General features: G+C 45.0%; 1 long non-coding RNA gene across 1 annotated transcript; it reads left to right on the top strand.

Annotated features, from left to right (window-relative positions):
- The first annotated feature begins 5,712 nt into the window (after positions 1-5,712).
- LOC127060857 (uncharacterized) lies at positions 5,713-9,919 on the top strand. The gene is made up of 4 exons (XR_007780233.1): positions 5,713-6,090; positions 6,176-6,577; positions 7,521-7,666; positions 9,707-9,919. It is a non-coding gene; the product is annotated as an uncharacterized LOC127060857 (long non-coding RNA).
- Positions 9,920-21,624: the final 11,705 nt, after the last annotated feature.

Raw genomic sequence — 21,624 nt, 5'->3', positions numbered from 1 at the left:
TGCTCCAGGACATTGATAGCAATAAGAAATGCAGAACTGAGTTTTTAAAGCAACAAAATGCCAGCATGTGTGGTTTGTGGGTGGCTGTGAGCACAGGCTGGCAGAGTGTCTGGTTCTGTTTGGTGCTGTTGTTTGTTTGAGTTGTTATACATACATTTATTAATAAAGTGCTGTTATTCTTTTTCCCCATATCTTTGCCAGAAAGCCCCTTAATTTCAAAGTTATAATAATTTGGAGGGAAGGGGGTCATATTCTCCATTCCAAGGGAGTTTTCTGCCTTCCTTAGCAGACACCTGTCTTTCAAATCACGACAGTCTCACACACAGAGTGTGGTATCTGACATCTGCCCTGCTGAGCAAGTCAAAATGGTGAGAGCTCTCTCCTGTGGCAGAGAGCATTAAAAGCATCCTGAAAGAATAAACCTTTTTCCAAGAGGTTACATGGGAAAGCATTGTGAACAACAAGGAAATCTGAACAGCAGGGAGAATATTTTGCTCACTAGCAAACTGAAAACTGTATTTAGAGTGAACACTAAACCATCCATGTGTCATCAACATTATTCTTATACTACATCCAAAACACAGCACCATTCCAGCTACTAAGAAGGATATTTTTCTCCCAAATTTTTGTTTATATCCAGGGAGGGGAGTGTTTATGCTTCCAGTTTATACCTGTCTTTCCTCTGCAGAAAGGTATGGGAATGACCCATGCAAGATTCAATATCTGAAAAGTTTCTGTTCCCAAGACACAAAGGATGGAGCCAGAAAGGCTCTGGCAGCACCAGGCAGGAATCCCAGTCTTATTCAGTGACTTCAGGAAAGTGACAGAAGGAGAAGTTCAGGACAGTACCAACATTTCTGCATTACCTGGTCCCTTTGCAGCTCAGCCCCTTGAATTGGCACATATCACAGCCTCAGCCTTGCCCTTGCAGAAATCCTCAGGGTTTTTCCCATGTGGTGCCCCACAGTGCTCTAGGGCCACAATTCCTCAGCCTCAGGCCCCTGACCACCTCTGGGCACAGCACAGCAACCTGACCTGGGCTTTATTTAGTGCTTTCCTGCCACAGGGGCACAGGGAAGGGTGCTGCCAGTTGCAGTTCAGATGGGTTTGGAGGGGATGTGGCTGATGCTGCTCCTTTTTTCCTGCTCTAGGGCCAGGCTGGGTGTCAGAGCTCTGCCTGTGCCCATCACTGCAGCTGCTGCAGCCCCGGCTACAAGGCTGGTGTTTGGGAGGAAGGATGGACATAAATTTAAAAGGATACTCAAAGCAAACCTCAAAACTTCTGTGAGTTTTAATTTGCTAGAAGTAATTAAAATACATGAAATGAGGTTTAAAAATCCCTCCCCCCCCTTTTTCCTTTAAAATGGTTTTCCTCATAATATTCTTTTTAATTTTTTAATTTCAACGTTTTATTTGAGAGGGTAAACCAGACTGTGTTTCACTTTCTCTTCACATAAACCTTTAGACATGTTTTGATAAGACGATAAATGTGTTCTTTTCTTGTTTTTTACTTAAGCAGTTTCAAACTCCATTATAACGGACAAAATACCTCTTTAAAAATAGCTTTTTGTGCCACTGAATCCTTCTGTTTTCTTATACAGCATTAAAAATGTAATGTAATAATCACATTCCTGCATTTGCTGGGTGTATTCTGACCAGTGTGTTCTGTTGCCCCCAAATACTAAAAAGTTCCTGGTAAAATTAGATCTACTGATGTAAACTGAACTTCTTTCTCTGATCTCTCCTGCTCTCTTCTGGCCAAAGTGTTTATTGTTCTCACAACACTTTCAAATTCATGAAATCCAGCAAATACCTCAAGCAGGAAGAAAAAAAAAAAAAAACCAAAACCAAAAAACCAACCAATCAAAGAAACCACCCAAACCCCACAAGATGTGTTGCACCTCCGCATGCCACAAATTAAACTCTCTGCTCTTCTTTTGCTCTTCTTCTGGCCTTGCCAGCAGGTGAAGTTGGAAACTCTTGCTCAGTGATACAGAAGGTTTGGAAAGCCCACGATTAGGAAGCTGAAAGAGCTGGAAAACTGCATTTGAAGGTTTAAACTAAAGCAGGATTACATCTGGAAGTGATTTGTAATAGAAGAAATGGAGTAGAATACAGGCAGCACTTGCAGTGCAGCTTTCAAAATTCCTCAGTATTTCTAAAGGAGTTTTAAACAACAAACTATTCAAGAAATTTGGTGCTCAGAGTTTCCTGGGCTGGAGAAAAGATCTCTTGATGGGGTTAAGGAATGGGTTCGGGCCCCGAGAAGCTGTTACATCTAAGCAAGTCTTCCAAAGGTGTGGATGCCTGGTGAAGCAAGCAGCAAGTCTGAACCAGCAAGGAATGCAGCCCAATCTTCTGCCTTCAGGCGATGAAGAGGCTGATAAGAAAATGAGGGAATGCCAGTGCCAGAGTGCCTGGAGCCCTGGGATAAGGATATTGTGAGGAAGCTGCTGATATTTTCATGATATTTTCCTGCAGCTGACGTGCCCTCAGGAGCTCCAGTCCTTGGATGTCTGCCAAGGAGTTTCTCAATGGGGCTTCTCACATCAAGTTCTGCTTGTGGACCTGGCTTTTTCTGCCAACAGGTGAGTTTGTTTGCATGGACAAACCTGTGGATATGATTCTTCTTTAATTTAATCCAGCTGGGAATTCTGGGGGCTGTGCTTTGGAGCTGTCTCCTTTAGGCATCCCCATAGCGAGGGTGTGCTTTGAACAGCTGTAAGGGGTCTAAAGGAACAGGCAATGAGGGGAGGGTGAGGCTCAAAGGACAGCCTCAGACATGGTCACTTGCTGTGGGATTCTGGGAAAACCCAAATTTGTATAGAAATCATTTCTGCATGGGCAGGCATAAAGGTTTCCCATCACTTAATTGATAATTTGAACATAATCGTTCCTCCCTCCCTTTACTTTCTTCCTCACTGTGCTGTACAGTAATTTTGGGAATGGCCCTTGGGAAAATTCCAAATGCCAGTTGCGCTGTGGCTGACAGAGAAAAACCCACCTGGACATGGTGAGGAGGGATTATTTGCTGAATTGCTGTTCCACTGACACTGGGAGTTACTGCTGAGCAGGAACCACAAACACTTCAACTTAACCAGGAGAATCCTGAGTAAAAAGAAAATCCTGGCTGTTCTTGCCAGCCAAGAAGAAAATATCATCAGCTGCTGGTTCTAATTGTTTCCTTATTCTTATTTGCTGCAAGTAAATGTACTTTGAGACTGTCTGACTGAAGTGGAGGTGATGGACTGAGCTATTCTGGAAGGGATGCCCAGATTTTTTTCAGCAGATCCTGAATATCTGCAGAATGTTTTTCTCCTGTATAGAGTGGGACACAGAGAGATTGCAGTCCTGGGAAAAGTAAAAGTTTTGAATAGATTTTCTATTTGCTCTAAGGAAAATCTGCACATATTCAGGTCTCTTAGAAAGCAGCACAGAATTATTGCTTTCATCACAATCATGTCAGTTAGCATAGTCACCATACCAAGAAAAGTGTCACTGGTTTTAGAGCTGCAGATATTTTCATGGACCTTTTACTGCTTTAAATATTTAAACCCTGCATATAATTCCCAAATCACTTTAAAACAAACATTATCATTACTTCTGTGTGATAAGGAATAGTTAAAAATCATCATGTGCCACTTAAATTTCATGAGAGGAGGGAGGAGGAGTTTTTGTAAAGGGTGGAGCTGCTGTGGGCACACTCATTGACTCACTCCAGTTTGTGTCTGGATTTCAGCTGACAGTGGTTTCAGGTGAGCTGCTCCTCTTTGGCTGGAGAAATGTGAGGATGATATTTCCATTTATTCCCATTTACGAGTCCAAAATGGGGGAAAAAAATTGACAAAAGCACAAATCACTTCCCTGCCAACTACAGTTTGGGGAAGTAAGATATTAGTAAAATTAGGATAATTAAGATTTTCAGATATTAAGATAAACAGATATTAAGATTAAGGAATCAAGATAACCAGTAAAATTCTGCTTACATTAGTTGTTTTCAAAGGTTTAGTCTAATATAGCAATCAGGCATCTCCCCAGATATATCATTCAGAACAGGAAATGCAGCTGAGTAAGAGAGAGTGGAAAGAACACTGTAAATGGATGGATATAAGCAAATTATATCACATTATTCCTTGTGCATTTAGATTAATTTAATACACAGAGATGGCCATTTAAATTTAATTTTGTTACTTTATCTTTTATTTTACTTTAAATTTTTATAAATTTTAAAATGTATTTTTCTTTTTATTATTTCTATTTTATTTTGATTCAAGTTTATTTAACTTTTGAAGGCCAGTAACAACTGAGATCCTTGCTAATAAATCAGATGTTTTCAGTTTGATGTCGTTTCTGCAAATTCAGTCCTGTTTTTGTCTGGACAAACTGGTTGTGGTTGCCAGTCCAGTGTTCCATGAGAAAGGGTTGGGAAGATACTGCCTGTTCAGAGACAGAGACACCATGCAGAATTGTCTGTCCTGTGTGGAAGGGTTTGAGGTTACATTTGAGAAAGGAAAATTTGGATTAAAATCCTACAATGCTTTTTTTCCTGTACATCAGCAATTTGAAAAAGATCTAGAAGCAGTGCATGAGGTGACAAATGAATGACATGCATCAGTCTGCTTTGCTTTTCTTCTTTTTAAACTCTATTATTTTACAAATCTTTTTATGGTAATGAAAACACTTGTGGCAAATACCAGCTTACTTTTTGTCAAGGGGTTAAATCTCACACTAAAAGCCACTCAGCATAAGAACTTCTGAGCTTGTTTATTTGGGGTTTTTTTGTCTGAAAGCTTATTTATCATTAAATATGAGGAATGCACAGATAAAGTTCAAATGTGGGGAAAAAAAACTCCATTAAATCTCTTGATTTACAGCTAAACTAGACAGGAGAAAATCAGTTTTTTTCCTCAGGAAATCATCAGCAGTAACCCAGCGTCCCTGAAGCCAAGGTGACCCATTTACACTGCTTTCAGCACAGGTTGGTGGTTTTTCTCTCAGCAGCACTAGAGCAGCCCCTACAGCCCAGTCGGGTGAAAACCATGTGTTTTTTTATAGTTTTATAGTGAAATTCTGATGGAGAATTCTGAGAAAGAAAGTGGTTGGAGCAGAAGCATGTGGTTGTCTCAAGCAGCTGCTCTACATGGAGTTAATTGGAATTATACTCAGAAGTGCCTTAAAGAAAAGGGTGTTTTACACCAGGCTGAAACAAGTGATTCTTCATCTTTGAGTTGAGAGAACTCAGCAAGTTTCAAGTTCAGGTTTTTGCAAAATTTCTTGAGTTTTGGGGAAGTTTCTTAAAATTGTGATATACCAGTTTTGAGAAAATAAATTTCAGTCAAGGAAGAGCTTAACAATAAAATCAAGGAATTCTGAAGAACAGTAAAGAACATGATTGTTCCAGAGTAAAATGTTCCTGGAATTGTGTGGATTCCACAGATTTTAAAATAACAGTTCAGAGTGGCATTTTGAGGTGGTCTTGTGATAACTTCCACAGCAGTGGGAATGTTGGAAATGGCAATTCACTCAGTTTTGGGACAAGGACTGCTCTGAGGGTAAATCCAAATGAATATAACACAAGAGGAAGAAGGAAAAAACAATGTGAAGGAAAAAGAATTTTTCTGAGTATATTCCACTCTTCTGTTTGCCTGTAAGTTGTCAGTTATTGATGTGTAGCTGGTCTTGTTTGGTCTAGAAAAAGAAAATTCTGAATTTGGGGGCTGCAGTGCCAGTTTTCTAGAAATCTCTGTTCATCTGTTGGAATGCAAATAGAAGAGTTGCTCTGTAGATTGCCTGTCTATAATTTTAGTTATACAAGAAGTTTATAGCAGTGTTTGTGGTTTTGTTGTTTGGTTTGGTTGGTTTTGGGGTTTAGTCTTGTTTCATTGGTTGGTTTTGGGGTTTTTTTTCCCCAAAATTGGAAATGTGAGAACAAAGGCAAATTCTTATCTTAGAGAGGAATAAATCCTTAATGCTTCATCATCATTTTGGTGCTGTTCAGGGGATGGGGACACTTGGATGAGGAGTTGAGACAGTTTTGATGTGAGGTGCCTGGTGGAAGCTGGGATAAGATAAGCACTAACTGAGGTGAAGGTACAAAATGCTGTAGGAAGTTTTCACTCCTGTCTTGCTTTTTCTTGTTCATCTTGCTCACAGTTAATTATTCTGATTTCTACAGTTGCTGCTGTCACAGGAGGATGGATCACAATCTGTGATAGGTGTGAGCTGGGCTGGTGAGGTGGGATCCCACAGCTCTGGGATTCACTGTTTGGAATTCCCATCAGGATTCTTTCAAGCATTTCAATCACAGAATGGTTTGGGTTGGAAGGGACCTTAAAGATCACCTCACTCCAACCCCCTTCTCCAGACCTCATCACCTTTCCTAGGTCAGGTTTTGACCTAGAAAGTTTGAGAAGTAACACCCTGAGAGATCTGTGAGCACACATCAAAGCTGAAAATCTCCTTTCACTCAGAAGCTGCTGCCAGCAGTTTTGGTAAAGCTCTTTGCCACTGTGAAACTCTGGAGGTGGCTACAACAAGCTGACTTTTGGAAAAGGGACAAAACTCTCTGTTTATCCAAGTAAGTGCCAGAAATTTATCCAAAATTGAACTTTATATACTGTCTGGGTTTGAAAAGACAGGTTTCTGTTTAAGAAAGGCAGGAACCTCCCTTGAAATGGAAAATGTAAATTCCTTCTTTCTGAATTATTACAATTTTGAAGAATTTTTGCATGTCCTTACCTGACCCTGATCACTGAAATCTATTGATGGAAAATTTTCTTGAGTGTCTTTATCTTCCAACAATTATTCTTAGGGTTTTTTTTTTTGGAAACCAGAAGTTTTAGTGTTTTGAAAATATCAGTATCCCAGGGTAGTCTATCAGACTATCTGTAGGAGCAGGTAAGAACTTAGTGGTTTTTTAAAATACCCATTTTTCATTTATCTGCAGGTGAAATAAATGCAAAGCAGTTTTCATTTCAACTGCAGTGGTTCAGAGTTTTGGATGAGAATATTCCTGCCTGTGAGATTGGATGTGGCACAAGCCTTTAAGAGAAGGAGAAGAAATTTGCTGCAGTGTGTTTTGGCAATGTTCACAGGGAGCAACTTCTTTTAAATTTAAGCCAGATATGTTTGCCAGCAAATGAGGTAGAAACTCAGTAGAAACTGAGTCCTTTAAGGTTTTTATTACTGCACACATCATTATTTTAAGTTCTCCTTGCAACTGGTAATTCACCTTCACAAATGGAAATAAGCTATTGGGGGAAAAAAAATGTTGGGTTTTTTCCTCATGAAGGATTGCCTTGTAATTGTTTTTCTGGCTGAAAGTAGACATACAGTTAAGATGGAGTGATAATTACTCCTTGGTGAAAAAAAAATCAGTTTTCAGTTTAAAGGAGAAAGAAAAGGAGGGCATATATTCAATTAGGTGTAGCAGGTTGGTGGTGATGTCTCTAGTTAAGCCATGAGTCTTATTCCATAATAAACTATGGATATTATAATTTACCACTCCAAATTTTGTTTAGTTGGCTTCTCTTCTAGGAAAGGAGGAGTTAAAAAGGCAAATATATTTCTTTGGATGGTTTTTGCAAAGCACTTTCTGGCTGTGTGAACACAGGAAACGTTGGGAAATTAACTTTTGGACAAGGAACAAGAATTATTGTAAAACCAAGTAAGTGAAGAGGGATAATTTAATAATTACACTTCTTTTTTTTTCTAAATATTTAATTTGGTGGAAGGTTTAGGAAATCTTATCTCTGTTCTGGTGAGTCCATAAGACTGAAAACCTTTTCTTAACCCTTCTCAAATGTACTGTGTTACCAGGGCAGTGGCATGGACTGAATCAGACAAATCTTTTTGGTTCTTTTATAATTGATACATTGACACAATAATGGTTGTAGAAAAATGTTGCAATAGTAAATATTGTCTTTTTATCCCCATGAAATACTTTAAATGGGGGAAAAAAGTGAAATAGAAGACTTCTTTGCTTTTACAGACCCAAATTTCTTACTGAAGTGAGCAGAAAAGTATTAAACACTGCCATGTATGATGAGATTTAGCTTAGCAAAATTTTAAGCAGCAGAAATAAATTGCTGTGGATACCATCACCAGCAGAGCAAGACATTTTGCTTCACACTGGCTTCCACAGTAGAACAGATTCCACAGAATCTGCTCAGTTCATCTGCAGTGGTTTTTACAAAGACCTTTGTCACTGTGTGTCTACTGGTGACAGGAAGGTCACTTTTGGTGGAGGAACTCATCTGCTTGTGCTTCCAAGTAAGTCTTCCAGGAGAAGCAGTGTTGCAGCATTTGTTTTCACTCAGAAATGGTGTTTTGTCACATCCCAGACCCAGTGAGAGCCTGCTCTGTGCTGCTCCCGAGTCCCCAGCAGAGCTGGGTGCAGAAATGTTCTTGTGCTCTGCTCCAGGGATCTCCTCCCAATCCAGCTGGAATGAGGAATTCAGATTCCTGCTGGAGCCTCACAGAATAAACAGACAGGATAACTGCAAGTGTCTCTTCAATTCTGTTCTGCCCTTGCAATTTCTGTGAGGGGCTTTTTATAAAGGGGTTTGTATTCAAGTCTCCTGAGCTGGGTTTTCACACCCAAGCCAATATCTGACAAAGTGCACAGACTTTTACAGGGGCTAGGACACATTTCCTACCCACTCACAGGTTTTGGCAGTGCTACTTCAAAACTGCTGCATTGTTTGGGCAAGTTCAACAAGCAATATGGAGTTGGAAGTCATTAGACTGAAATTAAATTTAAATTAAAAGTAATCTCATTCTACCAGGCTGAATGACTTTGTTCCCCATTGAATATCTGGGATCAAATGGATACTTGGGAGGGAGATAAACCTTAGAAAGAGAAATTAGTAAAGTAAAATGGGCTTTCTTTTCACTTTGGAGAAAGAAATCAGGACAAACCTTTGTTCATATGAAAATCTCCAATTTGCAGTCAAAATTTAAATAAAATGAGGAAGAAAAGAAGAAAACCAATCTAGACAGCATTTCCCATAAACTTTTTATGTACATCTGACTGGTTTGTTCTGTTTTTTTTCCCATTTTGAACTGTGAAAGGCACAACATTTTCTTTATAGGCAGGTCCTGTGGCTCACCAGCTTTTAGCTGAGTTCAAACTTCAGAGATGACTTTTGTAGAGAGCTCTCAGGCAGTGCCACTGCAGGAGGGAGAAAGCAGAAGTTTGGACAGGGGACACAGATAGTTGTGACAACAAGTGTAGTCTGATTAAGGAAGCAGCTTTTTTAACCTGTTTACTTCCCTACTCTGCCAGATATTTGGCAAATGTACTCAGCCCAAATTACTGTTCCATCATGCAGATCCTCAGAGTGTAATTCTTCTTCAGCTCTGATGATCTCAAATGCTGCAGCAGTCTTATACTTGGTTTTCCTGCCAGTGTTCTGTAGAGATCAGGCTAAATATCTTAGTATGTCCCCATTCCTGACTTGTGATCAGAATGGTGTCTTCTGACGAATTTTGCCTTGGATTCACAGGTGAGAAACTGTGGTTTGGCTGAATTCTCTGATAAGCATTTCTCTTTTCCAAATGTCAGGAAATACTGAAGGAGGGGGGAATGCTGGTAATGAAAAGTGGCATGTAGAAAATGACAGGAGGAAACCCAAGGCTCACCAAGTGAGCACCACAATGTGCAGGTAATTCAGCTACAGACTTGTTTTATCTGGATCTTTTTCAGGATGCAGTGAGTGATGTGGGCCCTGATTGGGTGCAGGAAGGAGAACTATGTGGGGTTGCATTAATGAAATCTTCATTATTGCATTTCTGAAAACCTCCCATGAGCAATTCATCCACTTAAAGGTGTGTGGAAGAACTCAGGATATGCAAGGAAGAGCTGAAATGGGCATATCCATCACAGAAACTCGTTAGCAGGATGGTTAATTATCCAACTGCAAGGGCAAGTCTTCTTTCTCATCTTCATATTTCAGTGAGCAGATGTCTGAATTCTTAGTGAGGAGCAAGGATTGGAGGCTTGCAGCGAGGCTGGAAGTGTTTTCCTGTCTGGATAGATTACAGAATTGAAATATTTTATTGAGGCACCAAATATATGCCTAGATTTTCTTTGCCAGGTTCAGTAAGTCTGGGAGGGGATTTTCTGAGTTCCCTCCTGTGCAGAAACCATCACAGAGCAGGAGTTTTCCTGGTTTGGGTGTATTTGCAGAACAAGAAGGGGTTTGTGCAAAGGGATTCTATGATGTGTGAATTCAGGAAGCAACTTTGCAAAGTTGCAGTTTGGCAGAGGAACGAGGCTCAGTGTCAAACCAAGTAAGTGCCTGACCTGAACAGGAGTATTTTGAGAAGTACTGGAGAATCAGATGTTTGGAATCAGTAATATGTAATTGTCCTGGGAGAGGAAGGGGAATCTCCTTCCATATCTGCTGCTCCTGAAATGAGAGTGTGGCTGGAATATTCAGGGGAAACAGAGCAGCAAGAAGAAGCCTGGGGTTTTTTTGGTGAGGTCTGAGAGTCCATGGAGAGCTGTTATGAGAGGAGTCCTTCCAGGAATTACAGTGAGTTTCTGCTCACACAAAGGATGCAAGGACAAAACCATGTAAAATCATGTAAAATCCTGTAAATCAGTGTGGAGTGCCAGACAGATGACAAATCTTTCACCAAACTACAGAGCTGTCTCAATTCTAAAGTTGCTTGATGTTCATGGTATTCCTTGCTAGAAGGAGATACTGCAGACAGTGTAACAGAATGATTTTCCTTGTGCTTTTCCTTTTGAAGAGCACCACAATGTCTCCACATGTGTGGAATTATATGTGCAAGAGAGGAGAAGATGGCTCTTCAGAAAACTGGCCAGTCTCTGTCCTATAAAAAAAGTGATTTAATATGTATTAACAGGTAGAGAAAAACCTGCAGAAGTTCTGCTAATGTGAAATACTGAGCCAGGTGTCCTTGCCAGATATTGTCCCAAGTCACATCTTCCCTGCAAAACCACTCAGGACTGGGGAGTGCAGAGCTCCTGGGAATGTCTGTCTTTTCAAAGCACAGCTTTCAAAATAAATGGATTTATTGGATAAATAAATCCATTTATTTGAAAAGAAATGGATAAATAAGTCCATTTTTTATTATTTATTTATTGATTTATTGGATTAGTAAATCCATTATTTCAAAATTAATGAATTATCAACTCTAGGATTGCTGCAGGGAGGGTCCTAATTCATTCCTGGCTGTGCCAAAGCTTCCCAAGATCAGGGCACTTCATCATTCTTGACCTGTAAAAAATATTGACACAAAACCTGCAAGGGGGCAGAAAAGAGACACCCCAGCCTTCATTTTTGGGGCTCCCTAACAGGCATTTTGGACACAGAGTTTTATTTTGGTGACAAATAGAGATGGAGTCTGCTGCCCTGGGAGCTGGAGTGTGCAGAGGAGCCTGGGGGTTTTTGTAAGGGAGTTTTTGGCTGTGTGTACTCAGGAAATGCAAACAGGCTGACCTTTGGAAGTGGAACCAGGCTGCTGGTAAAGACCAGTAGGTATCTCCTGCATTTTTAGGTTTTTTATCAGATCTTCCTTAGGATACAGAGAGAAAAGCTCCTTTACAATTGAAGGAAAGAGGGCATGGGGAAGGAGAGCACATTCTGAACAATCAGCTCCTAACTCTGCCAGGTTGCTGTGAGTGGAGCAGCTCTGAAAATGCTGCTGTGCTGAAAATCAGTGAATGTGTTTGTGCTGTGGAGCACCTCAGTCAGAGGAACCCCCTGGGAATGTGTTTGAGATTATCATTCTTGAATAGCCTTTGTTTACTGAGAAAATTAGCTAGAGCTGCTCTCTGGGACTTGGGTTTGCATCCCTTACTGGATTTATTGTCAGCTAAACAAACAAGGAAAATTAGGACCTTGGATTGGTGTTTTTCTGGAAGGTTCTGTTTAATTTTTCTTTGCTTCTTTCCCTTACTGGATTTATTATCAGCTAAGAAAACAGGGAAAATTGGGACTTTAGATTGGTTTTCTCTGGAAGTTTCTGTTTAATTTTTCTTTTCTTCTTTCATTAATGAGTCTGGTGCCTTGCCTAGCTTCTGAGATTGACTGGCTGATCTGTCTGACTCCTTCTTTAGACCATGAGAAGTTTTAGAAACAGCTGTTAATTGTTTAAAAAAGTGGTGGAAATTTCATCCCCTTCTGAGATGTCCAACACTGTCCTGGCTGTTGGAGGCTGAGGCTTTTCTGCTTTGCCATTTTTGTATAAAGGTTGATTACTGTGGGATAACTGAGTCTTCCTGGAAGCTCACCTTTGGGAGAGGCACAAAACTAATTCTGAAATCAGGTACATCTAAAAACAAAGAGTTGTTTCACATTATAAGGGCAAGGCAGAGATTCTCCTCTCTCCTAAACATTACAAAAATGTCCAAGAGCTTCAGCTACACTGTCCTGATAGGGTTTGGATTTCTCCTGCAGTCAGAATTGTTTCTGTTTGGAGAGATCAGAGGTATGCAGCTGGCAAAACATCCTAATTTAGATTTAAATGGATGTGACAAGGGTGGTCTCTGTTTTCCCCTTGATCTCTTTTGGAAAACACACATATTTGTGTGGACCCAAAGCTGGGTGTGGTTTTTGTTAGTGAGTGTGTCACTGTGGGAATTCAGCATCTGCCTGGAAAGTGACCTTTGGCAGTGGGACACAGCTGGTAGTGAAACCAGGTAGGTGGAAAAGCTGAGGGGAGATCTGGATGGGAAAGCCTAATTCCTCTTTCCAGGAAAGCATTGAAAGAGCCATTTTAAATGGAATTAAGATTCCATTGTTCTTTCCTTCTGAGAACAACTGAAGGTCAGAGCTTGACCTTGCACCAGAGGGGAAAAAAAAAGATCATTATGAAGTTAAAAATCTACTTGTGGGGCTGATTTTCCTGTGCCATATGTGTCACTGAGAGCTGTGACATTTCTGACTCACTTTCTTCACTACTGCCTGTTCCCAGGACCCTCCCAGACCTGCAGACCTCTCCCTGTTCTTTTATTTCCATTCTCCAGAACCCAGGCAAGGTCCTCATGAATTCCCAGAGGCTGCAGTTCCTTCTCTGCTGGGGAAACTGTCTTAGCCTTTGCTCTGTGTCTCCTACTTCTGGCTACAGAGAGGTTTCCATCCAGGTTTGCACTCCTTGACAAAAAAAACAAAAATAAAACAAACAAACAAAAACTTGAAAAAGAACCTGGGCTGTAAAAGAAAGTGGAAATTTTTGTCTGGGGAATCAAAAAATGTGTTTTGTGCAGGAAGGTCCAGGAGGAGATATTTGTTTTTTATGCTGATAAAATGCTGAAGGAGGAATTTTGCTCTGGGGTTTATTAGCATGAATGAAGGAGAAAATTTTCAGTCAGTGTCATCTCTGTCCAAAGTAAATGAAACAATAAACTAAGAGAAATCTTTACAGGAAATGAAGTTAAAATTGCCTAGGAGTTTTGTTGGATAGACTAAGTTAAAAAAAAAAGGCCAAGTTGGAGGAAACTTGAGGAAAGGTCCTGGAGGAAAAAAAGGGTTTTTGTTTTGAAGGCAAACACTGTGTGAATAACTATGGAAACAAATTCACCTTTGAACGTGGAGTGCAGCTAAGGGTAAAACCAAGTAAGGTTTAAACCAGTTTTTGCTCAATATTGCAGGTGGAAAAAAGATGCAAAAAGTCATATTAGTGTTATGAGCTTATCATGGTCATTGCTAGAAATGAAGGGATGGGATTATTTTTAAGTTAAGAATGATTTATTGCTTAGATAAACATTAATCTTAGAGGCTGTGAGATTTTAGAGGATAAGTATTTGGCTGTAATTCAAGAGTAGTCACAAGTTTCTTTGTTACAGGGTAATATAGAACTTTCTAAGCTAATACACAGTTGCTACTGAATGTATTTTACTTTTCTAACCTATTACTTTTACTTGCTTTTGTTGTACTGCAGATACTTTTATTTAATGGGCTTCTAACCCACATGTACACATTGGCTTCAATTATAACTTCTAAACTCTGAGTTTACTTTATACAATTACATTACAATACTATAGACTCTTCGCTGTCTGAATACAGTTTCTTAATTAAGGCATATTCTCACCTACAACTATAGAAACATAAATTTATGTTTTTTCTGCTTAATATCTGTGTATTGTATTTCTACATCAATCTAAGCTTCTTCTAAGGCTGCAGATCAAATCCTTCAGTGTCTGTGGATGTTTCTGTTTTTCTAATTCCCACAAGAGCTGAAGACAATTCTGCTAGAGAATGTCCTCAATTACCCTGGCAGTGATCTGTCCTTCCTTTCAGAAGGAACCCACTCTGGGCTCCTGACCACATTTTGTGCCATGGCCATGCCAGCAGGGGTTGCTTTTCTCCCTCAGCTTGTGGATGAGCTTGTGCTCTTACTGAGCTGAAAAGTGCTGTGTGAGCTGTGGCACAAGCTCATATTGGCAGAGGGACAGAGCTTCCAGTTTCAGCTGAGAAGTGCACCAATTTCTTCTTAACTCCTTCCATGGGGGCCAAAACTGAACCATGCCCAGTCAAATTATCAGGATACCCTTCCTGGGCTGGAGGTTCTTCAGTTAAGGGGTTACAACTCCCCTCTCCCTCTCCTCTCCCTCTCCTCTCCCTCTCCCCTTCTCTCCTTCCAAAGAGCATTTGCATCCACAAATCCAAGAGTGCTCTTGATCCCCAGACAGATGATGGCACTTTTCCCTTCAGGCTGTGCCTCATCCCCCTGGCATCCAGCCCTGTCAGCTGGGTGTCCAGTGCTGCCAGGAGCTGAGGAAGGTTTTTGTTAGGGCAGGAAATGCTGTGTGAATTCAGGCTATGAAAAGCTGACCTTTGGCTCTGGAACCAGACTCACTGTCAGGCCACGTGAGTCCAGCACTGCTGCTCTGCTTTCTGTGCTTTCTGCTGCCTTGCAGCTCATTCCTTGGGGGGCTGAGAGCAGCAGCCTGGCTGGGCTTTGGCCAGCTCTGGGTGTCCCAGGGGACAGGGGTGACTTTGCTCTCAGGGACTGTCCAAACCAAGGCTCCTTGCTCTGCCTGGGACTGTGGGATGGCTTTGGGATGCACACAGTGGCCACTGCAGCCCAGGGAGGCACGGGAGCCAGGGCAAGGCTCTGTGTCCCCTCTGCTGCCCCTCTGAGCTGGGCAGAGCCTGGGGCAGAGCTGCTGCTCTCAGGAGGCTCCTTGGGCTTTTTGTTAGGGCAGGAAATGCTGTGTGACAACAGCTACACCAAGCTGACCTTTGGCTCAGGGACCAGACTCTCCATCCAGCCCAGTGAGTGCTCACCTCTCCTGTGCCTCCCCTGCCCCAAACCCTTCCCATTCCCCTGGGCCACCCTCTGGCCTCTGCTGCTGTGTGAATGCCAGAGCAGGCTGGCAGGAGAGCAGAGAGGCTCCTTCATTTATTGCTGCTGCTGCTGGGAACCTTCAGCAGAGGTTCTGAGGTACTGGAGATGCAAAGAAACTGCTCTGGGGAGGCTCTTTGGGCTTTTTGTTAGGGCAGGAAATGCTGTGTGAATTCAGGCTATGGCTCTGGGTACAACAAGCTGACCTTTGGCTCAGGGACAAGGCTCTCCATCCAGCCCAGTGAGTGCTCAGCTTTCTGTGTGTCCTTTGTCCAAAGTCCCTGAGTGTCCCCTGCAGAGTGTTCCACACATCCCTGCTGTGGCTCAGCCTCCTTGGTCAGGGCAGGGAGATTTCAGCTGCCATTTCATTCCCTGCAGGTGATGCAGGGCAGTCTCTGAGATGGGAACCTGCAGGAGATCCCCACTCCTTGAGCCCAGAGCAGGAGCAGCAGCCACTCACCCAGGGCTTGTCCTTGCAGGTCCAGCAGGGCCCTTGGTGCTGCAATCAGATCTTGGCAGCTCTGCCCTTCAGCCTCGGGCTGCATCCTCCTGGCATTCAGCTCCTGCTGCTGGGCTGGGGGTGCCCAGTGCTGCCAGGAGCTGGGGAAGGTTTTTGTAAGGGCAGGAAAGGCTGTGTGAATACAAACATCAACAAGCTGACCTTTGGCTCAGGGACCAGACTCTCCATCCAGCCCAGTGAGTGCTCAGCTGCCAAAACAAAGCAACACACTCTGTTTGCAGAAGGGTTCGTAGTGGTTTTTTATAGCCTGCATGTTTCTTATGTATTCTTACAAAGCTCATAAGTTTAAACTTTACTCATTGGTCATGAAAGACAAACAAAGGGTTTATTGGAACAGGCAATTGCTGGTTTCTTGTATTTCTCCTTCTTTCTTGCTTGGTTTCTTGTGTTCTGTGTGTGTCTCTTGCTTTTCCTACCTTGTTAGGAAATTCTTTCAGGGGTAAACATGGATCCTCTGATCAAACTTCTCTCTGGCTCACAGAAGTCTCTGTAAATCTTCTTTCCCATTCCTGCTCCTCTGCACCTTCAGATCATCCAGAGGAGTCAGGGCTGTTGGATAGAGACAGGGAGGGTTTGTGTTTGCCCAGATCTGGCAGGGCTGGGCAGAGCCTGGGGCAGATCTGCTGCTCTGAGGAGGCTCCTTGAGCTTTTTGTTAGGGCAGGAAATGCTGTGTGAATACAGGCTATGGCAAGCTGACCTGGGGCTCAGGGACCAGACTCTCCATCCAGCCCAGTGAGTGCTCACCTCTCCTGTGCCTCCCCTGCCCCAAACCCTTCCCTGTCCCCTGGGCCACCCTCTGGGCTCTGCTGCTGTGTGAATGCCACAGCAGGCTGGCAGGAGAGCAGAGAGGCTCCTTCATTTATTGTTGCTGCTCCTGGGAAACTCCAGGAGAGATTGTGAGATGCTGGAGATGCACAGAAACTGCTCTGGGGAGGCTCCTTGGGCTTTTTGTTAGGGCAGGAAATGCTGTGTGAATTCAGGCTATGAAAAGCTGACCTTTGGCTCTGGAACCAGACTCACTGTCAGGCCACGTGAGTCCAGCACTGCTGCTCTGCTTTCTGTGCTTTCTGCTGCCTTGCAGCTCATTCCTTGGGGGGCTGAGAGCAGCAGCCTGGCTGGGCTTTGGCCAGCTCTGGGTGTCCGTGGCCAGGGGTGACTTTGCTCTCAGGGACTGTCCAAACCAAGGCTCCTTGCTCTGCCTGGGACTGTGGGATGACTTTGGGATGCACACAGTGGCCACTGCAGCCCAGGGAATAACAGGAGCCAGGGCAAGGCTCTGTGTCCCCTCTGCTGCCCCTCTGAGCCATGCCATGGCTGGGCAGAGCCTGGGGCAGAGCTGCTGCTCTCAGGAGGCTCCTTGGGCTTTTTGTTAGGGCAGGAAATGCTGTGTGAATTCAGGCTATGGCTACAACAAGCTGACCTTTGGCTCAGGGACCAGACTCTCCATCCAGCCCAGTGAGTGCTCAGCTGCAAACAAGCACATCGTTTCGAGGCTTACAGTGTTTAGCAGCCTGCATCCTACAAAACCAGACGTTACAACTGTCACCAGGGCAACAAGTGCCCACTGGAACGGTAGTGCGGTTTCTGCATTTGCCTTCTGTGCATGGTCCTGCAGCCACCTGGTAGGAGACTGCAGGGGAATGGCTCCTCTGATCAACTTGCTGCTCCTGCTCACGAAGTCACGTACAGCAGAGGTTTGTTGCCCAGCTGGCAGGCTGGCAGAGCCTGGGCAGAGCTGCTGCTCTCAGGAGGCTCCTTGGGCTTTTTGTTAGGGCAGGAAATGCTGTGTGAATTTGGATCTGGCAACAACAAGCTGACCTTTGGCTCAGGGACCAGACTCTCCATCCAGCCCAGTGAGTGCTCAGCTCTTCTGTGTGTCCTTTGTCCAAAGTCCCTGAGTGTCCCCTGCAGAGTGTTCCACACATCCCTGCTGTGGCTCAGCCTCCTTGGTCAGGGCAGGGAGATTTCAGCTGCCATTTCATTCCCTGCAGGTGATGCAGGGCAGTCTCTGAGATGGGAACCTGCAGAAGATCCCCACTCCTTGAGCCCAGAGCAGGAGCAGCAGCCACTCACCCAGGGCTTGTCCTTGCAGGTCCAGCAGGGCCCTTGGTGCTGCAATCAGATCATGGCAGCTCTGCCCTTCAGCCTCGGGCTGCATCCTCCTGGCATTCAGCTCCTGCTGCTGGGCTGGGGGTGCCCAGTGCTGCCAGGAGCTGGGGAAGGTTTTTGTTAGGGCAGGAAATGCTGTGTGAATTTGGATCTGGCAACAACAAGCTGACCTTTGGCTCAGGGACCAGACTCTCCATCCAGCCCAGTGAGTGCTCAGCTCTCCTGTGCCTCCCCTGCCCCAAACCCTTCCCTGTCCCCTGGGCCACCCTCTGGGCTCTGCTGCTGTGTGAATGCCAGAGCAGGCTGGCAGGAGAGCAGAGAGGCTCCTTCATTTATTGCTGCTCCTGCTGGCAACCTCCAGCAGAGGTTCTGAGGTGCTGGAAATGCACAGAAACTGCCCTTGCCCAGGGAACTGCCCTTGGAACAAGGGTTCAGGAGTGGATTTTCTCTTCCCCTGGGTACCATCAGTGCCTCTGAGCCTGTTCAGTCTGACAGCTGGGCCAGGGCTCTGTCCCAAGGCATTTGCAGGGCTGGCAGGGACAGTTTGTGATTTAGTGTGTCCAGACTGATGCTGTGCAGAGAAATCCCCCTTTCCCTGTGGAAAGGGAGCTGTGCTCTGAGCGGGATCCCACAGGCAGCCAGTGGCTGGGGAAACTGGGGTGAATTGTTCAGTGTAGCTTCTCTGAGTGTTGGGAAATGCCCTGGATAATTCATGCTTTGGATCTGGGCAAGGGACTGGACAAAGCGAGAGGGAACAGAATTTGCTTTATGTGCTTTAAAACCTGGGGAATTGAACTTTCTGTTATGATGGCTTTTTTTTTCTTTTTTTAATCCTTCAATCATTTTTATGTAATTATTCTATGAGAGGGATGCTGTGGTGCAATGACTGCTCTAGACAGGCTTGAAACCCTGCCTGGCTTCTCTTTCCTTCCTCTGCAAATCCCAGACTGCAGAGCAGCTGCTGCAGAAGGAAAAGCTGCATTAGGCACTGGAACAGCCACAGCCCTTCTCTCCATGCAGCAAGTGCTGCATTTTTGGCTCTGTTCTCAGGGACTGGGGCACTCAGTATTTGTGGATTTGACTGCTGGCCTCCAGGGGGGTTTTTGTTGGCTCCTTTCTCACTGTGTGAATGATGGCCACAAAGTCACCTTTGGAAAAGGGACAAGGCTGCTTGTGAAACCAAGTAAGAAACAGGTTTATCTGGATTTCCCTCATTTCTGGGTAGTTTAGGGTTTTAGCAGACAAGGTCTGACAGGGACAATTTGTGATTGAGGTGAGACAGGGACAGTTTGTTCTCTGTCTGAGCCAGGAGTGTGGGGCAGGATGGCCCAGCTCAGCAATTCCTGTTTCCCTTCCTTTCACTGCTTCATTCACCTCTGCTGGGAGAGACAAATGTCCCTGGCAGGGCTGGGCAGAGCCTGGGGCAGAGCTGCTGCTCTCAGGAGGCTCCTTGGGCTTTTTGTTAGGGCAGGAAATGCTGTGTGAATACAAACTACAAGCTGACCTTTGGCTCTGGAACCAGACTCACTGTCAGGCCACGTGAGTCCAGCGCTGCTGCTCTGCTTTCTGTGCTTTCTGCTGCCTTGCAGCTCATTCCTTGGGGGGCTGAGAGCAGCAGCCTGGCTGGGCTTTGGCCAGCTCTGGGTGTCCCTGGCGACAGGGGTGACTTTGCTCTCAGGGACTGTCCAAACCAAGGCTCCTTGCTCTGCCTCTGACTCTGGGATGACTTTGGGATGCACACAGTGGCCACTGCAGCCCAGGGAGGCACGGGAGCCAGGGCAAGGCTCTGTGTCCCCTCTGCTGCCCCTCTGAGCTGGGCAGAGCCTGGGGCAGAGCTGCTGCTCTCAGGAGGCTCCTTGGGCTTTTTGTTAGGGCAGGAAATGCTGTGTGACAGCAGCTACACCAAGCTGACCTTTGGCTCAGGGACCAGACTCTCCATCCAGCCCAGTGAGTGCTCACCTCTCCTGTGCCTCCCCTGCCCCAAACCCTTCCCATTCCCCTGGGCCACCCTCTGGCCTCTGCTGCTGTGTGAATGCCAGAGCAGGCTGGCAGGAGAGCAGAGAGGCTCCTTCATTTATTGCTGCTGCTGCTGGGAACCTTCAGCAGAGGTTCTGAGGTGCTGGAAATACACAGAAACTGCTCTGGGGAGGCTCCCAGAGCTTTTTGTTAGGGCAGGAAATGCTGTGTGAATTCAGGCTATGGCTACAAGCTGTCCTTTGGCTCAGGGACCAGGCTCTCCATCCAGCCCAGTGAGTGCTCAGCTTTCTGTGTGTCCTTTGTCCAAAGTCCCTGAGTGTCCCCTGCACAGTGTTCCACACATCCCTGCTGTGGCTCAGCCTCCTTTGTCAGGGCAGGGAGATTTCAGCTGCCATTTCATTCCCTGCAGGTGATGCAGGGCAGTCTCTGAGATGGGAACCTGCAGGAGATCCCCACTCCTTGAGCCCAGAGCAGGAGCAGCAGCCACTCACCCAGGGCTTGTCCTTGCAGGTCCAGCAGGGCCCTTGGTGCTGCAATCAGATCATGGCAGCTCTGCCCTTCAGCCTCGGGCTGCATCCTCCTGGCATTCAGCTCCTGCTGCTGGGCTGGGGGTGCCCAGTGCTGCCAGGAGCTGGGGAAGGTTTTTGTAAGGGCAGGAAAGGCTGTGTGAATACAAACATCAACAAGCTGACCTTTGGCTCAGGGACCAGACTCTCCATCCAGCCCAGTGAGTGCTCAGCTGCCAAAACAAAGCCACACACTCTGTTTGCAGAAGGGTTTATAGTTGTTTTTTTATAGCCTGCATGTTTCTTATGTATTCTTACAAAGCTCATAAGTTTAAACTTTACTCATTGGTCATGAAAGACAAACAAAGTGTTTATTTGAACAGTCAATTGCTGGTTTCTTGTATTTCTCCTTCTTTCTTGCTTGGTTTCTTATTTTCTGTGTGTGTCTCTTGCTTTTCCTTCCTTGTTAGGAAATTCTTTCAGGGGTAAACATGGATCCTCTGATCAAACTTCTCTCTGGCTCACAGAAGTCTCTGTAAATCTTCTTTCCCATTTCTGCTCCTCTGCACCTTCAGATCATCCAGAGGAGTCAGGGCTGTTGCATAGAGACAGGGAGGGTTTGTGTTTGCCCAGCTCTGGCAGGGCTGGGCAGAGCCTGGGGCAGAGCTGCTGCTCTCAGGAGGCTCCTTGGGCTTTTTGTTAGGGCAGGAAATGCTGTGTGAATTCAGGCTATGAAAAGCTGACCTTTGGCTCTGGAACCAGACTCACTGTCAGGCCACGTGAGTCCAGCACTGCTGCTCTGCTTTCTGTGCTTTCTGCTGCCTTGCAGCTCATTCCTTGGGGGGCTGAGAGCAGCAGCCTGGCTGGGCTTTGGCCAGCTCTGGGTGTCCCAGGGGACAGGGGTGACTTTGCTCTCAGGGACTGTCCAAACCAAGGCTCCTTGCTCTGCCTGGGACTGTGGGATGGCTTTGGGATGCACACAGTGGCCACTGCAGCCCAGGGAGGCACGGGAGCCAGGGCAAGGCTCTGTGTCCCCTCTGCTGCCCCTCTGAGCTGGGCAGAGCCTGGGGCAGAGCTGCTGCTCTCAGGAGGCTCCTTGGGCTTTTTGTTAGGGCAGGAAATGCTGTGTGACAACAGCTACACCAAGCTGACCTTTGGCTCAGGGACCAGACTCTCCATCCAGCCCAGTG

Source organism: Serinus canaria, chromosome 27 (genome assembly GCF_022539315.1).
Source record: "Serinus canaria isolate serCan28SL12 chromosome 27, serCan2020, whole genome shotgun sequence".
Classification (NCBI taxonomy): domain Eukaryota; kingdom Metazoa; phylum Chordata; class Aves; order Passeriformes; family Fringillidae; genus Serinus; species Serinus canaria.
This window is presented reverse-complemented; position numbering and strand designations above follow the sequence as displayed.